The sequence below is a fragment of the Ictidomys tridecemlineatus genome, chromosome 12 (genome assembly GCF_052094955.1).
Source record: "Ictidomys tridecemlineatus isolate mIctTri1 chromosome 12, mIctTri1.hap1, whole genome shotgun sequence".
Classification (NCBI taxonomy): Eukaryota; Metazoa; Chordata; class Mammalia; order Rodentia; family Sciuridae; genus Ictidomys; species Ictidomys tridecemlineatus.
Window position 1 is genome coordinate 41,527,726 of NC_135488.1, and position 19,643 is coordinate 41,547,368.

A 19,643-nucleotide genomic window follows, 5' to 3' on the forward strand; every position below is an offset into this window, starting at 1 on the left:
GTCTCCTATGTTCTTCCTCCTCTTCCTCTCAGGGCCGCTTCTTCCTCTCTGGCTTCCTTTCTCTCTTCCTGTCTTTTCTTCTTCCTTTTCCTTTCCTCTCTTTCCCTCCCTCCTTTCCTTCCTTCTCTCCTTCTTGCTTACCTTTGCCTTGACAGGGGTGCTTGGAGGCTTCTGTAGACACAGCTATATCATATCATTGGTACTGACATTTAAAAAAAAATACTTTCTGCCCCTTCTTGGGTTTTTCCAAAGACCAGGGAGACCTCAAGGAATTCTGGAATCCAAAAAAATAAAAATAAAAAAATGTTGAGTTCCTTAATGAACATACACAGAAAGCAGCCTTCTGAGTCACAGAAACTCAGACATTTAATGAAATCGATTTTGCTTATAAAAATAACAAAAGGTTTTTATAAATGATTTGGAAACCGCATACCAGTCAAAAAAAAATCAGGTCACGCAGATCCAAGGGATCGCCACCTCTTCCCATTTGGAACATACCCCTCAGGGCGTGGGGGCCAGGTTCCTGTGTGTGCTGAGTTCCCTTCCTTTACAGTGACCTGCTTTTTCAATACCAGGAGGTCGTGCATATTCTTTACATATCATTTAATATTGTCCTGTGTTTCTAAAGCTTGCAGAATAGTTCATTTTATGAAACACTTATTCCTCTTTCTTGGTGCTCAGGACATATCAAATCAATTTGAGCAGATTGTTCTGAGAAAAGACAGGTACCAGAGTAGCTCTTAAAAACTGTCCTTTTGTTTAAAAAAAACAAATTATATCTATAAAGGAAATCTGTAGTAAAGTGAAGTTAGTATCTCTGAGGATACCAGAATCTGCATATGCCTGGATTCCTTACATAATTCCTTATATAATCTGGCATCAAATTTGCATAAAACCTGTGCACATCCTCCTGTGTACTTTAAATTATCTCTAGATTTCTTACGTTCCCTAATACAACGTACGTGTTACATAAAGAGCTGTGATACTATATTGCTTAAAGAATAACGACAAGAAAAAAGTCTAGCTAGGCATGGTGGCGCACACCTGTAATCCCTGTAGTGAGGCTGAGGCAGGAAGATCGTGAGTTTAAAGCCAGACTCATCGATTTAGCAAGGCCCTGAGTAACTCAGCAAGACCCTCCCTGAAAATAAACTGCAAGAACAGGCTGGAGATGTGGCTCAGTGGTTAAGCATCCCTGGGTTCAATCCCCAGGACCAAAAAAGAAAAAAAAAAAAACTAAGTCTACGTATGTTTACTGGAAATGCAATTATTTTGTAATATGTTCAGTCTGCAGTTGTTGAATCTGCAGATGTGAACCCACAGATAGAGGGTTTCCCTTTGGGAGATTTGTTACCTGAGAGATTTATCGGCATGATAAAGCCTTTATTCCCCATACCTTTCCTTCCCTCACCCTTCTTAACTTGTGGGGCCTCCACCTTCCAAACCCCTATCCTTCTTTTCTTTCTGGGGCTGAGGATGCTCTATAGGCTGGAGCCACGTGATCCTCTTTAGTCTCTATTTTGTGGAACCCTAGTGCATACGCACATAATTAAGAGGACTTTCCTCCTGTTAATCTGTTTTATGTCACTTTAATCTGCAGCCGGAGGGACCTAGAAAGAAGGAGGGAAGCCCTTTACCCCTCCCCTACCTCATTTTGCTGGTCTGCTCTTGCTGGGCCTTGAGGTTACCTCCTAATTAAAAGAAGATTTGCAAGAATTGTCCTTGTAGCGAGGCCGCCGCCCACATCCACCGTTCTTTCCTTGGGATGATTTCCCAGACCTGGAGCCTCTGCAGTAACTCAGACATCTGCTGCCGACCCAGCTGGGGAGGGGCTGTGCGTGAGATGTCTTTTCAGCACACTCAGACGCAGGAAATCTAAGGAGGAATTGGGGGCTGCTGCTCCCTCAAGCTAGTCTTCTCTTTCCTCTGATAGCATGTGGCTTTTAAAAAAGGCTCCAATAAGTTTTCTCTGTTTCAATTCCATAGAGAAAATGATCCGTGGCTCAAGAACCCTACAATCGTGCAAGAATGGGGAGGATGAGGAGAACATTCTGGAAGTGTGTTCCACTCTACAGCTGCCCATGTGCCTGGCGGGCATTGAGCAGATCTTTCAGTATCCTCTAGAATCCTTCTCACCCAAGCAAATGCCCTCCTGAACCAGGAAGAGCAGGTGGGTAAGCTCTACCCAGAGGCAGCTCCTGAGACCCACACTTCCACAACCACAGAGGTGCTGTGTGACTCAGGGGAAGTGCCTTCCGGCTCCTGGGCTTCAATGACAGTGGACTCATTCAAGGGACAGGCAGCCACGGAGCTGCCAGGCTCCAGCCTTGCAGGCTCTGCCAGTTGTTTGACATGGCGAGATCCATTTCTGGCGTGGATGGCCTTCCCCTTTCAGCTGCTCTTTAGATTGCTGGGATAGGTGTCAGGTCTGAGATGTCCTTGAAGCAGGTCGGCCACATGGGGACATGACAGCCCCTTCCCATCTGGGCCCTGAGTCTCCTTGCCTCTGAAGACCTTAAAAGGCTTTCGGGAGCCAGGGACTGAGTTCTTATCTCCTGGGCTGGGCTAGCGCTCTGGATATGCCTTATTTATAGCATGCTGACAAGGGCCCACACGGTGGGGGCATCCAGCAAAGCAGGCTGCCTCTGTGGCTGCGTCTCTGCTGGCCGGGCAGCAGGGTGGAAGACAGGACTCTGACACTGCAGGTAAGAGCCACAGTTTCCTGTCCCCTTCTCTCCCACGCCATCTTCCCACCCGGTGTCTGCAGCCAGGACTGGACACGGGGCTATGTTGGCATCTCTGGAAGGGATGTGTCCCATCCCTGGAAGGGAAGGCTTGGGCACTGTGCATGGGCAAATCCCAGCAGAGACCCAGGTAGCACAGGCCGCTGTCTCCCACCACCAGCAAAGCCCTCTCCCCCAGGCTGCAGGGACAGAACAGAATCCACCCTGCCCGGAGTTACCCAGGTGTCCACCTGGAAATAGACAATGAGAGAGAACCCGGCATGCATCTTGCCCTCTCTCCATGGGAATCAGTTTTGAACACTGGAAAACTGATTTTCTTTTTTTTAATGGAAAGGAAAAGGAGAAGAAAAATCATAAAATAAACATCCAAAGCAGGGGGGAAAAAAATCACAGTGCACTTGAGATTTTTCTCTTTTGACAGTATTTCCGGATGGCCTGGGGTGAAAAGGCAAATTACCAATGAGTCTGGTTACGCTGGGAAAGTATGTTTATACAAGATGACTTGTTACAGCTGATGGTTTGAAAGTCCAAAAAGCTGTTGCATGCTTTGAAAAGGAAAAGCATGGATAGTTCACTAATCTAGAGCTGAGCATACACTTAGATGCATAGTTCTGAGCAATGCTCTGACCAATTGCATAAGATCTCACTACTGATAGTGTCATTTGGGACAGGAGGTTCCTGTATGTAAACATACCCCAGCAGCTCCACTCAGCTCAAGGCTAAGGAAAGAAGGAGGGAGGCGGGCGGAGGTGGGGGGGGTGGATTGTCAGGTCAGTTTTTTTCTTTTTTAAGTAATTTTGAAGTCTAAATATGGTATTAATGTTCCTGGCTGAAGATATTTTATCTCATATTTATAGAGATTTGCTGATGCTGTTTTATGGTTGTTTTCAAGGAATGCTATTTTAAGTTTGTCTCATTGTTAGGCTTTTGACAAGATGTATTGTAATAAGGTCTCTGATACATTAAGATTCTTCCTATTTTACAAAAGTTTTCTTTGTTTTTAAGTGAATGGCCAGATAAACAATTCAAATAATTTTATTTTGGAGGTTTCTTTAATATTAAGAAAATAATTTTTTTTTAGTGACAGAATATCATAAAGTCGAATGTCCGTGAAAAGTTGCCGATTTTCCCACCCAGGGTGCCCTCCCTGACTGCCCACTCACCACCTTGCCTGACTTGAAGCATCTTTTGCACTTGGAGATCCCATCATTCCATTTAGTGTTTCCAGAGCATACTCTTTAGTGCTTCCAGAGCTCTCTGTTGATTCCAGATGCCTGAGTCTGGGCCACATCATATGGCCCTGTATTCCCACAGCATGAAATACAAGTCCCTTCGCCTTTCTACCCATCTCCCAGATATCCAACATTTACAACATATGGTCCAGAGACACTGATTTTAAATTGTCTTCTCCCCACTGGAAAAAGAGATGACATTATATTCATAGTGCTTATATTTTTTTTCTTACCATACAAATAATATATGTTCACCTTAGAAATCACACAGAAGTGGAGAGCAGAACATGAAAAGCTACGTGTCGTGCAGTTCTATTAGCCCTGGATAACCTTGGCTTTTTATGGCTTATCTTAACTCTTCTTGATTCCAAGATATCCATGATGGGAAGATCAACCATTACTACAATAGGAGTTTTAAAAGAGAAGAAGTGATACAGAAAGACTTTAATAATTTGTAGGTCTCCCCACATACAAATTAATGTTTGGGGATTAATCTCAAAATCTATCAATCTGTACGACATAGTGAGATTTCTTTTTCTCTTTTAAAAATAACATATATAATCAGGTTATTTAGTAACCTACTTTTTGTCCAATTTATGGTCAATCTACTTTTACAATCTATTCAAAGTCCAATTCCTTGAAAATTGGTTATCTCCATATGACATGATGACTCCTTTCCCTTAGTCAGAATATTAAAGGATTCATAATAGTTACATAAAAAGGAAGTAAAAAAGCATGAATGGAGATTTAGGTAAAACATTTTTATTCTACTATAACAACTTACTTCAATTTCTGATCAGTGTGATGATTTCTACACTATTATCACCCCCTTTGAGTGACCAAAAAAACCCTCATCTCCCTCGTGTCTTGAAAGTGTGACATGCTGATTGTTTCCTTCATTATTACTGTGACAAATTATTTTAAAATATGGGTTAAAACCAGAAAGGAACAAACTTAAGTTTTTGAGCAGTTTGATCCATAACAGGATATATTTCATAAATATTATGATTTTTAAAATGTCAACTAGGAAATTGAGATTGAACCCAGGGCTTTGCCCGTGCTAAACACATGCTTTCCCATTTAAGTTTTTTAAGTCAAATTTAATTTTGAGGAAGTTTTTACAACGTGAGGCCTCAAATGAATTTAAAAGATACATTTTTTAGATAGAAGAGGAATTAAATTCCATTCTAACATTGAAATTTTGCTATAGTTAAAAAGCAATATGGAACCAAGCACAGTGATATACTCCTGTAATTTCAACAAGTCAGGTGGCAAGAGGATCTCAAGTCCAAGGTCAGCCTGGGCAACATAGGGAGACCCTGTCTGAAAGTGAAAAATAAAAAGGACTGAGGATGTACCTCACTGTTAGAGTTTTTTTTTTTTTAAAAAAATCCAATCCCCAGTATCACAAAATAATAATACTGAAAAGAAACCAAGTTGAAAGAAACCAGCACCAAGCTAGTAACATGTCATAAAATTTTGATGTTTATTAAGGAGAAGTCCTTAATTTTTGATATTAAGGGGAAAGTGCAAGAACCTTTACTTTGATCTTCAAGAAGTAAGTGTTCTTTCGGCACCTGGAACCCAGCTAAACGGTATAACTGGGAGTATGTGATAGCAGAAGGGGCTGTGGGGACCGCTATTGCTACATGGAAAAACCACCGTAGTATTTTCTGCCTGTGCTGAATACCGTCCACATCAACCTAGACTAATTCCAAAATGTCCGTTCATGGTTTAATAGAAAAAGAAGGAGTAGAAAAAGATGATGTCAATTATCTGGTTCCAAGTCATATTATTTGTAAGACAATAAGGTGGGTAAGGAACAGACACCAAGGGTTATAGGAACCATCGTATTTAACAATTTGCAAACTAAAACTGTAAAGAATGCAATTTTCTAAATTCAGCCTATTGTGCAACTTACAACCAGGATGGTGCTAGCTAGTCTGGTGTTATTTTATTATTTGGATACATTTGACAATAAGGAACATAATTATCTCTAATTGCAAAATAGCCATAGTATGGGATTAAAAGTCAAATTTTGCATAGAAGTTTTTAAAGAGAACAAAAAATTCTGGCTATGTTTCCCAGGCTGGTCCTGAACTCTCCAGCTCAAGAGATTCTCCTGCCTCAGCCTCCTGAGGATCTAGGACCATACACACATGCCTTCATGCCCAACTGCATAAAATTTTTAATTTTTAAAAATTAGCAACAAAGCATACAATGAAATATTCAAAATATGTTATCTTAGCTTAAAAAACTAAAAAAAACTTAGCTTAAAAACACTGAAATATATAATATTAGTGTACGTGAGAGATAAGATTAGAAGTCATTTTGTATTTATCTCTACATTTTAAATAGTTTTTTCTACCCTGTAACTGTGAAAGTTTTGAATTGAGACATTCTCTGCAACTAAAAAGCATTCCAGTTATTACCACCAATTATAAAAAATAGTAAATAAGCAACCAGAATGATTAGCTTCTTAAAATAATAGCTCAACTTTATTGAATGATAACCGTACCCAGGATTCAGTATGAATCAATTACTCAGTATTGACTCATTTAATAAATTAGCCCAATAGGTAGGTATTATTGTTATTATTATTCGCTAGTATTATTCCTACTTCCAGATAAGGAAAATGAGGTTTCTAATCCTGTGATGCATTCTAAGAGGCGCAACCAAGTTAAAGACATGATCTTTTTCTTCAAGGACTTTGTGATCTAGTTGGCATTAGATTTAAATAGCAAAAGAGCAATTCTAAGGCCTTGTGCAATGGACAGTGGGCTTCAGTGTCACTTATGAGCACTACGGGAACTGAGTGTAAGGGAAGGAAGGACTTGGGATGAAGTTTGCCTAGATGGAGGTATGGGGCCTGCAGATGGAGGTATGGAGGTAAAGGCTGAGAACTTTACAGGTGGATAAGAATGTGAACGACATGGAGATAGAATTCAGCTCACCCTAAGGTTCTAGGATATAGGCTAAATGTGTGTTTGGAAGAAAGGCAGTTACTGTTCTCTGTGAGACATTTCTAAAACCCAACATTCTATAGTTGGAAATAAAGATTTCTCTTGAATCCCCAAGGTAAAAGCGGGGGAAAAAATCTATGTAAAGTATCTGAACTGGGACTAATCTGAATTCCACAGTGAAAATAAAATGAACATCTGGGTGAGTGCCTGGGGCGGGGAGAGCCTTGTACGCAGGCGCACACTCGCCACACTCGCCATCCACCTGGCAATTCCCAGAGGCTCGCTGTGATTCCTGGTCTGGGGTACAGAGGCAGTGTGTCGGGGAAAGCTGGATCAGAGCCCAGAGGTGCAGTGACAGCACGTGTCCAGTCAGAAACTGCTGGAAAAGCAGTGGAGAAAGGACCTCATCTTTAAAACGAGTGCTTGCTTTCCATTTCTCTTTCATTTTCCTTCTAAGCTCTCCCTTCAGTTCCAGCACCCGGGAGGGGTGCTCATCTTCTGGGTTAGACGCCGGGTTGCTGGCTCAATGGACAGTAAATAATAATATTTGACGATGATATTTGCATAAGGAGTAGATCCTGTGTGTGTGTGTGTGTGTGTGTGTGTGTGTGTGCGCGCGCGCGCCCACATGGGTGTCTAGGGAGAGGAATAAGAAGATGAAGATGCAGGATAAATTCTAAACTCTGTAATCTTCCTTTCTGAACAGCTGCACATTTTACCCAGGATCTTTTAAGTAATTTATTAGGAAACAACATCTATTTATCTCTGGAAACATAATTTAGCAAACAAAAGGCAGGTGGGAGAGAATATAATAGTCTCCTTATTTCAAAAAGCCCAATTTTAATTCCATTGAAATGGGGCCCAATGGCCAAATGTTATGCTCTTCCAATCCCTAAATCAAATGACAGAGTTCAACCAGTTACAGTCGGTGAAAAAATGACAAACCTTACGTGCAACATACAAAAAGCTAAAAGATCCAGAATGGATATGAGACAGGCTTCTTTCTCTATTCCTGCAAATTGAAAATACAAAATTCACATAAGCAGGTGCAAATTTGTTGGCATTCAAATTAACCAGCCTAGGCAATCATTTAAGTGGGAAAGAAATATTCACAGCTATAACACCATTCTTACCTGTACTCTCAGATGGAAAAAGTCTGCAGGCAGCAGGGAAGGGTTGGGTAGGGACCTTGTAGTTAAAACAGGGTTCTCAACAAGTCAGAGGCTTGGAAATTCATAGCAGCAAGTTCAACATCATTTAAATAATTAAGTTTGGGTAGAAGAATTGATAAAACTTCAGCTCCATTATTAAGCAGCGGCAGCAGCAGATCCTCCAGTCTGGCTATTGATTAACCCGGGGCAGGATCCTGGCTCCCTGCCCTGAACTGTTGCTACTTTTGTGTGCAACGCCTCACCCTTTCCCGGGGAGTGCCAGCAAGCTGCCACCTCAGGCAGGAGCAGCCAGGCAGCTCCACAGAGTCCAATGCAAGCTCCATTCAACCACAAAGGCTCTTTTTTGAAATTTTTAGATTTGTAACTTAAAATGCAACTCTCCCCTGCTCAAAATTCTCCAGCAGGTTTCCAAATCAACAAAATCCAAACTTCTCAGCATAACCTACGAATGTAGGGTAAGTGTGTATGTGCATGAGTGTGTGTAAGTGTATGTGTGTGAGCAAGTGAGTGTATGTGCATGAGTGTGTGTAAGTGTTTGTGTGAGTTTGTGTGTATGTGTGTGAACGTGAGTAAGTGTGCTTGTGTGAGTGTACAAGTGTGTTTGTATATGAGTTTGTGTTTGTGCATAAGTGTGAGTGTATATGTGAATATGTATATGTCTGTGAGTGTGTATATGTGTATGTGTGAGTATATGAGTGTGAGTTGCATATGTGTGAGTGTGTGTGCATGTGTGAGTGTATGTGTGAGTGAGAGCATGTGTTTATGAGTTTGTACATGAGTGTGTGTGTGTGTGAATGTGTCTGTGTGTGAAGTATGTGTGTGTATAACTATGAGTGTATGCACAAGTGTGAGTGTGTGTGAGTTGTATATATGTGTGTGTGAGTGTGCATGAGTGCATGTATGTGTGTGTGCATGAGTGTGTGTATGTGTGTGTGTGTGTGTGTGAGCCCTACATAATCTAAACGCCAGGAATCTGACCTCATCTCTTCCCTCTCTCCCTCTCTACCTAGGGCTTCCAGTCACACTGCCCTTCCCCAGGGCCTTTACACTTGCTGGTTCCTATATTGATCACACTCTTGCTGGAGATAAGCACACAACTTACTCCTTGTTTCATGCACACAATGTCTCAAACCCATCTAAAATCATACTGCCGCTTTCTACCTTCTCACCTGGACTTATAGACTTATTATCCCAATTTACTTTTATTTAAGGTGCTTATTATGTCATATACATACATACCTACAAAATACATACCTATACATACATGTATGAATATTCATATATATGTATGTGTATACATATATAGACATATGCATATATAGACATAAATATATGCATACATATATGCACAGAGTCATCCCTCAATATCTGCAGAGAATTGGTTCCAGGACTCCCCATGGATACTAAAATTTCCAGATGCTCAAGTCCCTTTTATAAAATAGCACAGTATTTGCATATGCACATCCTCCCATATCCTTTAAATCATCTCTAGAGCTGTAATACCAAATACATCGTAAGATAAATACTGCGCAAATAGTTATCCCACCTTCACAACAACCGTATGGTGTATGTGTTATGATGATTCCTAGTTTGAGGACACACACTGAAAGAGAGAAGTAACTTAACTAAAGAGACACAGCTGCTGCATTCGTTTCCCATTGCTGCTGCAACAAATTTCTGCAGTTATTCTATTAAAGTAACATGAATTTATTATCTGGTAGTTGTGGAAGTTAGACATCTGTGGTGGGTCTTGCTCTGATAAAATCAAAGTCAGCAAGGCCCGAGAGGAGAATCTGTTTCCTTGACTTCTCCAGCTTCCAGAGGCTGCCTGTGTCTGTGGCTCGTGGCCCTTACCTCCACCTTCTAGGCAGCAGAATAGCATCTGCAAATCTCTCCCTGACTCTGACTTTCCTGCCTCCATCTATCACATGTAAGGACTCCTGTGATTACACAGTGGGCCACCCAGAGAAGTGGGCCACCCAGAGAATGCAGGATAATCTCCTTGTGTCAGGATCCTTAACCACATCTGTGAAGTCTGCTTTGCCATGTAAGGTGACATATCCACAGGTCCTGGGGATTGGGAAGTGCACATTTGGTGGTGATTGGGACATCCTTCTACAGTCCCTGGGAGGCAGAACCGTGATTTGGACCCCGATGGACTCTCATGCTGTTCAGAGCCTTTGGTTTTTAGTTTATCCTCTTCCCCATTGTTGTGATGAGAGGAGGGTGGAGAGCTCTGGATTCCAGACTCGGGATTCGTATGTGACATTTAACAGGACAGTTCATGCCCTTCTTCCCTCTACAGTACAGAATGCCAAAGAGTCACAGCTAGCTTTAAGAGTCATTTCATCTCATCAAAGTAAATTTTAAAATGACCCATGTCACTGCATCCCCAAACCTACTGCTGACTTCCAGAAAACCACAGATATGCAATAAGAGCAGGTTTCAAGAGGGAAATGACAGCCCGGCCTGGAGACAGGCTGTGCCATGCCTCCCACCAGGAGGGCGGTGCCCACACGGAATGCAGAGTCGCAGCCAGCCTGGGGCCCCCCCAGAACCTGGAACCCACAAGGTAAATGGAGCAGGCGAAGACCAGCCTGTTGGCACCTGAGGAGCCAGGACAGGACAGGGTGACCTGGCTCAGGATGTTCCAGGGCATACAGGGCCTGCATAAGCAGAGAATGGAGGTGGGCCAGGTTAGCAGGGACAGGACTCTAAGAGCCAGCCCAGCAGGGTGGCAGAGGAAGCAGATGCAGGGGGACAAAGGAAAGGCAGGCACAGCCGTGCATCAGCAGTATGGCCCTGTCCGCAGCTGGTGTGATGGTCTGGGTGGGCCTTCAAATCAGGCTGGGGGGTCTATGATAACCCCAATCTCCCAGGGCTGGAACGAGCCCACAGGCTGTTTCAAGTCTCAGTAAACAAGATACATAAAACAGAGATCTTATCCAGGAGGAAGAGATGAACATGGGAAAAAAAAAAAAAGACAGAAGCCTTATTTGGTCACAAAAGAAATCAGTTTCAGAGGCAAGCTGTGGTCTGGGGAACATGAGATATGGAGAAATGCAAACTTTCCCTCCATCGGTTCAATACTGAATAAATACCTGAAATAAACAACCTATCTGTTAACAAGGGAAACACATTAACATTTGATAGTAGTTTTACTGACTCAGGAGGCTTCAGATTGAAGACTGGTGACCCCAGCATAATCCAGCCCATGTTTATGCTGTGATTGGCCAAAAAGGTGGGAGCTGATACGAATTGAGTGGGGAGCCCAGCAAGGCCTGTCTGTTTGGGTTCTTCCTGGCTCCTCTGTGAGCATTCCTCGCTCCCTGGTATGGGTCAGGACTTTTTCTAGAAGCGGGGTCTGATGACCTACTCTCAGCCAGAGCAGGCCAGAGAATGTCTTCATGTCCCCCTCTTCCACACAAAGGTGGGGATGAGCTAGAAGATGCTGTATAGCTTTTCTGGCTTTTGGGGTAAACCGGTTCTGGTGTCTATGGTGAGCCTTGGAGAAGAGGATTCTAGTTTCTATGTCTTGCCTCAGTGGAGACAATGAAGGGTGAGAGCTAGGAGGGCCGGGAAGAGCAGGGAGAGATTTCACCTTCAGTGTGGGGTATGATTTTTCTGCACCCCCAAATTAGCTCAGCAAGGCCCCCAGGCTCCCAAATCTCCATCAGTTGAGCTCTGTCCAGAACTTACCTTCCAGCAACACGGGGCTGCCCCTACATGTGAGTAGACTCCCTTCTACCATTTGGAGACACGAGGGAGCCTCCAGCGCTTCAGGTATCTGAAGAGGCCTCTATTCTTCCAAGCAGGGAGGACAGGGGGACACCCTCAGCAAGCTCCAGGACAGCAGGAAGGTGTGATGAGCATGAATTCCCGGGAGGAGAATACTTACCTGGCGTGGCATTGCATTATTTCAAACGTTTCCTTAACGTGTGCATCAGTGTTAGAAATTAGAGGTAAATAGACATACAGGCTGTTTGTGTTTCTAGCAGAGCAATAATTGCAGACTGAGCTATAGGAACACTTTTCTCAGTTGTCCTCCCACATGGTGACTGTAGGATTCGAAAAGTTTATGGTCCAAACAGGCAATTGTGAGAGCGCTTTGATCAATACAATTGGGCGTCACATACAATTTTATATGATGGTGGTTCTATGAGATTATAACACAGCTAAAATACTCCTCATCGCCCAGTTGTTTTTCTTTGGTTTTTGTTCTCTGTAATGCGGTGCATTTGCTAGGTAGGAACTCTACCACACCTCCAGCCCCTGTTTATTGCACTTTTCCAATATTTTGATGTCTTAGATAACAAGTGGCCTTCGCCTACAGAATTCACTGCAGTAAGATTTGGGTCAGCTTTTTTTCTGTTGTGACTAAGGACCCGACCAAAACAACTGTAGAGGAGGATGGTTTCAGAGGTCTCGATCCATAGGCATCTGACTCCTTTCCTGGGGCTTGAAGTGAGACTGAGCATCATGGAGGAAGAGTGTGGCAGAGGGAAGCAGCTCACATGGGAAGCAGGAAGCAGAGAGAGATTCCACTCTCCAGAAATAGCCAAGCCCCCAGTGAACCACTTCCTCCAGCCACATCCACCTGCCTTTAGTTACCACTCAATTAATCTCATCAGGGGATTGATTCACTGATTGGGTTAAGGCTCTCGTAACCCAGCCAAGGAGCAACAGGCTGTACCATACAGCATGAGTGTGTAGCAGGCCAGTCCATCTAGATTTGGTTAAATACATGCTACGTTGTTTACACAAAGATAAAGTTGGCTAATGACATAGTTCGTAGAACATGTCCCTAATATTAAGTCGTGTGACTGTCAGTTCCATAGATGTAACCAAGAAAGTCCTTGGTGCCTCTGCTGGAGGTAGATCCCATCTCTGGATGCAAAGTCTCATAACTTAGGCAACAAGACACCCAGTAGAGCTGTCTTAGCTGCAAGCCTAAGAGTTCAGAGAGAGAATTCAACCTCCATAAGCTTGGCTGCAACCTCAGAAAAGCTTCCATTTCTATCAAGTGGAAGATCAGTGGAAGTCCATTCTCACAAGGTGACTCTATGGTGTGTCCCATCTTCCACAGTCCTCTGTTGGGAAGCCAGAGCTGTGCCTCCCCAATAGACTATTGATATTGGAGAACTGCAGTCCCCACTGCTGGCCTGCTCTGCTTTTGTGACATTCTTAAGTTGGACTTCTTTTCTTCTCTGCTGTCCACCACTCAAGTTATAAGGAACCCTTCCACATCTGAGTTTCCACCTAAGTGTGACGACTTTCCCCAGGCAGTGGTGCAGGCCTGTAATCCCAACGGCTCCGGAGGTTGAGCCAGGAGGATCGCGAGTTCAAAGCCAGCCTCAGCAACTTAGCGAGCCCCTAAGCAACTCAGTGAGACCCTGTCTCTAAATAAAATATTAAAAAGGGCTGGGGATGTGGCTCAGTGGTTAAGCATGCCTGGGATCAATCCCCAGTACCAAAAAAAAAAAAAAAAAAGATTTGACAACTTTCACAGTCTCATGGTGTGTAGTAAGCTATGAAATCAGTTTGGCATATGGAGGCCAGAATATTCCTAGTAACAAAATTAGGTCACCTAAAATAAGGGGGGAAAAAATACCATAGCAGCGCTTCTCACATAGCCAGGATATTTCATTGCAGTGCGTTATTCTAGCGCTGCCTGGGAGGGGTGCATTGAAGTGGCTGTGATGTAAAATTGTACTTTCTAGTACAGGTTGCCTGTCAGAGAGCTGGCGACACCCTCTGTCAACTGCATTTGCAGGTTTCCTCTTTCCTTTGTCCTGGATCTGTACAATGCACCTCTCAGGCATCCTCCCTCTGCAGATGGCAGAAATGGGTCCCTTAAGCAAGAGCTGATAAAACGCCTCCCTGTTTGACCCATCCTATCAACCCGACTCTTTATCAAAAAGGAAAAATAAAGAACACCCAAACCATACACCTGTCACCAGAAATTGCAGGGCCATGGCAGTAGAGATGTCTGAGAAGCTTAAAAGCAGCAATATTAATTATCAGCAACACCGGCTTCTTCTGCAGCTACTGTGGCCTGGCACAATTTGTGCCTAAATGTGGGAGTGCCAGGTGGTGGTAGTGGTGGTCGTGTGTGTGTGTGTGTGTGTGTGTGTGTGTGTGTTCTGATGCACCACCTCCCTTTGTGCCACAAAATAAGCAGAAAATAACCCAGTCCGAGGTTTGGCCTCTCTTCTTCATTCTTTCAGGGTCTTTGCAGCTGGGGTTCGGGGCTTCCAGTTTTTTTCCTGTGATTGGGCAGGAGGGAGATGCGGGAAGGGCAGATCCCACATCAAAGGTGGGCTTTCCTGACTGCTGTTGAGTGGGGAGGAGAGAAGGCGACCCTGATGCAGAGCAGAAAGGAGGACTTTCAGGAGGATGTCTGGAAGCAGAGGGAGAGAGCACACTGCAAAGGGACTTGGGTAGACATGCGGTTTCCAGCCCTTACCATGTGTTTTTCATTCTCTTTTTGGTTTCTTTTGGCCTGAATTATGGAGCTTGGTTGAGGTAACTTGGATGCAATTGCTTGGAGACATCAAAAATGAATACTGACTTGTTTGGGGTGAGACAAGGCATGACAGTAAGTGACGAAGACAGAACACACATTGCCTTTCCAGAAAGCTGGAAAATTCTTCTCTTCCCTGTTCCTTATGAGAGTGGAGAGCCTATTTTTCTAAGAGCCCAGAGCACTTTGACTAATGCAATTGGTAAAACATTGCCTCCGGCAGGAAAGATATTCCCAGCTGATGAAACAGCTTGGAAGCAAATACCTTTTAACCGGGAGGCAAGATAGACAGATAAAGAAGAATAAGCCTTCTTCCTACAGAAATGTGGTGGCTTGATTAATGGCTGTGGCCTTAAATTAAAATGATGATAATAATAATAATAATTAATAATAATAATAAAAAGGGCCAGTGTTGTCCATTGATTAGCTAAAAATACTGCAATACTGCTATGAGTAAGAATCTCTTCCTGGTATTGTCACCAGTTTCATTGAGGTCTCAAGCAAGTATTTCCTCTCTTTGTACTTTGGTCTCTACCATTCGACAATGCAGATATTTATACTTATAAAGGGCCTTTGATAGAGTTTATGAAGTATGTTTCGAAATCTTTAAGTGGCTTTCCAATAACAGAAAGTTGGGCTGTGACTCCCAGTCATTCAGAATATTGAGTCTTGCAATTGTGGGAGATGCCATTGTTTTGCTGGGTTCTGCTAACATCTGAGTATCACTGGTGGCCTCCCTCCTGTGGAAAAGTCTATAAGCCCCTCATTCCCATGCGAGCAAAGATCAGGGAGTGGAAGGGAAGAGTTTCCCCAGCGTCCTGGCCCCTGATAGCTGCCCAAGTCAGGCCCCGTGCAAACACCGTCCACTTGCTCCCATGTTTCCAGAGGACTTTGCTTAATTCCCAGGTGATCAGAGGTACAAGGCAGGGCTAGAAGGGAGAGAGAAAATTGGAGTTCTCACATTGTTGACTGCAGCCTTACTCTGGCATCTCCCACAAAAAATCCGTTAGCTGTGTGACACTGTGTCTGATGAGTGAAAACATCAGCATGAGAAACAGTCATTCTGCAGTGATTCTGGTATCTTGGCCAAAGCAATCCATACCATAACTGACAATCATTTTCTCATTCACTCAGTCAATCAGAGAGAACTCAAAAAGTTGACCTAAAGACACAGTGTGGGGGGGAACAGTTAAACTTCAGACATTATTTAATTGAGATCATTTTCATCTGGAGTGATTTGTGGTTAAAGCTAGGTCACATCTGTCAGGACAAAAACGTCATCACAAAATTAATTTTAATTGTCCCTTGTCTCTTTGTGGCTCACAGTTTGGTTTGTAGATCCTATGTCATCTGGGGCTATAATTCTGTAATTAAAATGTAAATCAAAGAAGGAGGAAACTATAAATCAAGAAGAAAAATCTTCGTCTTCTGTGTGACCCCTTGTTCCCACCAGGAGCTGACTTCCTGGGTGGCTTGGCTTTATCTGGGAAGGACCAACAAATCCTATCTCATGGGGCCCTGCGTCCACAGGCACTAGATGTTCAGCTCCACACCCAGCTGGCTGCCCATCTGGGAAAGACAGGACACAGGTCATGAGGGACTGCTCCTGTCCCATGACGTGGGCATACTGAAAACCCAGAACAGAAAAGCACACGCGTTACAGACCCGAGCTGAACAACACATCTTTCAGCCAAGCAGCTGTTTCCCTCTGACTTTTCCACCCCGATGCCGGGTCACTGCCGAGCGGGTGGGTAGACCCACAGGAGGGCCAGGGAGACCCACCCTCAACGGTCGTTCTACCCTGGGGCAACGCCTCTGGGCTCTGTTTTCCAGCGCACATACTCCAGGACCCCAAAGGGGACAAAAAGCTGAGGGAACAAGAGGACTTCATGCTGAATGCTCATGTAAATGTAAAAATAGCACAGTGAGGAAATAGAGGCATGTTTTCTGTTAAATCAAAGAAACAAATGTAGAAGACTCAATTCTAGGATGTTGAGCCCCTGGTGGCAAGGATCGTGCTTTGTGAGCCTAGCACAGAACCGTGCGTGCCTTCCCCCAGAAATCTGCTTTGATGTAACAGTTATGGCGTCAAGGGATGAGGTAGGATAATTTTGTTTTGTTGATCAGAAGAACTGAGTTCACTTTCTTTACCTGAGACATCGGGCTTTCTGTGGAGTATACTTGTCTCTTGGTATACACAGGAAATGGGTTCCAGGACCCGGTGAATACCAACATCCATGGATGCTCAGGTTCCTTATATAAAACGGGCATAGTATTTGCCTATAACTTACGTATATCGTCTCACAAACGTGAATCATCTCTGGATGACTTATAATGCCTAATGCAATGCCTAAAAAGTCCTTCATTCTCATGTAGTACTCAGCACATGGCCAATTCAGCATGGCTTTTTGGAAGTTTTTTTGAAATCATTTTTTATATATTTTTTTATCTGCAGAAGGTTGGATCATTGGATGTGGAACCCACAGACACAGAGGGCCAATCATAGTTAGGAAGACTGTACCAACACCCACCATCCAATGATGGGGCCTTTAAACTACGGCTTTGGAACCCGATCCACAACCTCTAGCGGAGCAGAATGCCACCACAAAGCTCCAGGTCACTAGCACCAAACCAAATTTGACAGACCCTCCCAAGTACTCCACGTGAATCTGCCCATCCCTCCAAACTCGTGAAAGGTTGTGGATGATGGACTGCAACTCTGTGCACTATATTCCCCTGGACGACCTTGTTTTTCAAGGGACGTCCAGACCACATGGGATGTGACTGTAACCTACCTCTCTTCCATGCATCTGGCCTGTGCAGTACTGGAACACAGGGACACTGGGTTGCCACTGGCTCCGTAAAACTCCAGGGATCCCATGCTCAGGGTATAGATGGAGCCCCTGGAGCTGGATGGCTCAGTGACTGTGGGAGAGACATACTTTCCCTTTTCTCCAAACCCTTGCCTCTCCGGTCCCTTCCTGAGTCTTCTTTCTGACCCATTTCTATTAGATTCTTCCTCATGCTACCATTAGTTATGAATAATTTGCTCCTATTATTAGTTAAGATGCCATAGATTGAATATTTTTCCTCTTAGGTTTGTATGCTAAAGGTCTAACCTCAGTAACTCAGAGTGAAACCTGACTTGGGACTAGGATTGTTAGAGGTGTACTTGGCAAAGATGAAGTCATTAAAGTATACCCCAACCCAATATTACTAGTGTCCTTATAAAAAAAAAATGGATATTTGAACAGACAGGCAAGGGGCATACACAGGTCAACATAAAGATGGAGATCAATGAGTCTCTGAACCAAGGAATGCTAAGAGATGCACAGGTCTTTGAATTGGGCCAGTTCTAACCCATTGTAGATCTGTATTTCCTTCATATATATGTTTGGTTTCATTTTTGGAGGGGCTGGGGGTCAGACCCAGGGCCTGGCACTTGCCCGGCGAGGGCTCTACCTCTGCGCTCTGACCACATATTCAAGCCGCGCCACGTACCTGGACAGGCTGAATGCAGAAGCAGGCAGGCGGGTCTGGCTCTCCAGGTGTCTTCTATGGAGCTAAATATGAAGGAGAACTGCAGAAGTGTAAAGCCAAGCCACTCTTTTCACTAGTTGTTTGGTTTTAGAAAACATAGTTATTTTTCTTAAAAATAATTCATGATAACATATAATGGCCCTCATATTGGTATATTTAAATGATTTTGTTTTTTAGCTTCTCAGGTTTTTTTTTCTTTTTTTTTTTTGATACTGGGGATTGAACTTGGGGTACTGGATCACTAAGCCACATCCCCAGCCCTATTTTGTATTTTATCTGGAGGCAGAGTCTTACTGAGTTGCTTGGTGCCTTGCTGTTGCTGAGGCTGGCTATGAACTTGAGATCCTCCTGCCTCAGCCTCCCGAACCGCAGGGATTACAAGCATGAGCCATTGTGCCCAGCTTCTCAGTTTTTATTTTCACTACAGTAAATATCAATTAGGTGTAACCCACATTAACAAAAGCCCTTCATGATCTTTAATAACATTAAAGCATTCAAAGGGATGTGGAGGGGAAGAAAAGGTTGGGAAACGCTCGTTTAGTCGACTTGAAATTGATTGCATTATGATTCTAAACATAGTTCTGATTCTACTTAAAAATCCCCATCCATCCACATTGTAAAAAATAAGTCTAAGACAGATAGATAGAGAGACTGGTTGATTTTTGCAGTGCTGGTGATGAAGCTCAGGGCCTCAGGCTTACTGGGCAAGTGCTCTATACCACTGAGTTATACTCCCAGCAAAGATACATTTTTTTTTGGCTTAAATAATCTAGATAATTATACCATATGTGTGGGGCTCGTACCATGAAGAATGGTTCTATTCAAAGGAGATCCCATTGCCTAACTTCTCTGTGGTTTAGAGCAGAAGAGAGTGAATTAGGGGTGCATGAAATCTCTGTGCTTTGAAGGTATTTGCTTTGCTTTTTTTCCTCCCCCACCCCACCCTTTTGGTTCTATTTTAAGAACAGCTGTTCACAAGGCTCGTTTTCCCAACACATTTTAATGTGATTTTTCACACTCATAGTTTTCTGTTCCTGCAAATTCTGTCATGGATGATTCCACTGCCTATTGTGAAGCCACCTACAGTCCTGCTTACGAGCATTATCAAATTTTATCACAAGAAGACATTATTTAAACTGCCTTTGCTGTGACGAAACATGCCAGGTGTTTATTTTATGTGTTAGCTGGATAATCGACACACATGGTATACAATTCAAAATGGAAAAAAGGAGACGTGAAAATGAGTCTTCTCCCAGCTTCCGTGCTCCATCCGTCCTCCCAGAACAGTTCTGCAGGCAAGGGCCTGCCTGGCCTTGAAGATGTTCTAGACTTCCAGCCCCAGGTGGCGTCATGAGGAAGGGTTCTGAGAAGTGCATTGCAAGATGATTTCGTCCCTGTGCACTTGACAAATCTAGAGGGCACCACTGGCCACACACTTGGGCTTTGTGGGAAAGCATCATATATGGTAT

The 19,643-nt window shown here is 43.5% G+C and overlaps 1 protein-coding gene across 1 annotated transcript in view; it reads left to right on the plus strand.

Annotated features, from left to right (window-relative positions):
* The first annotated feature begins 2,559 nt into the window (after nt 1–2,559).
* Nucleotides 2,560–19,643, plus strand: part of Fhl2 (four and a half LIM domains 2) — a 71,821-nt gene continuing 54,737 nt past the window's right edge. Inside the window, exon 1 of the mRNA XM_078028730.1 lies at nt 2,560–2,705. The gene's annotated coding sequence lies outside the window, so the exon portion shown is untranslated. The remainder of the gene's footprint in view (nt 2,706–19,643) is intronic.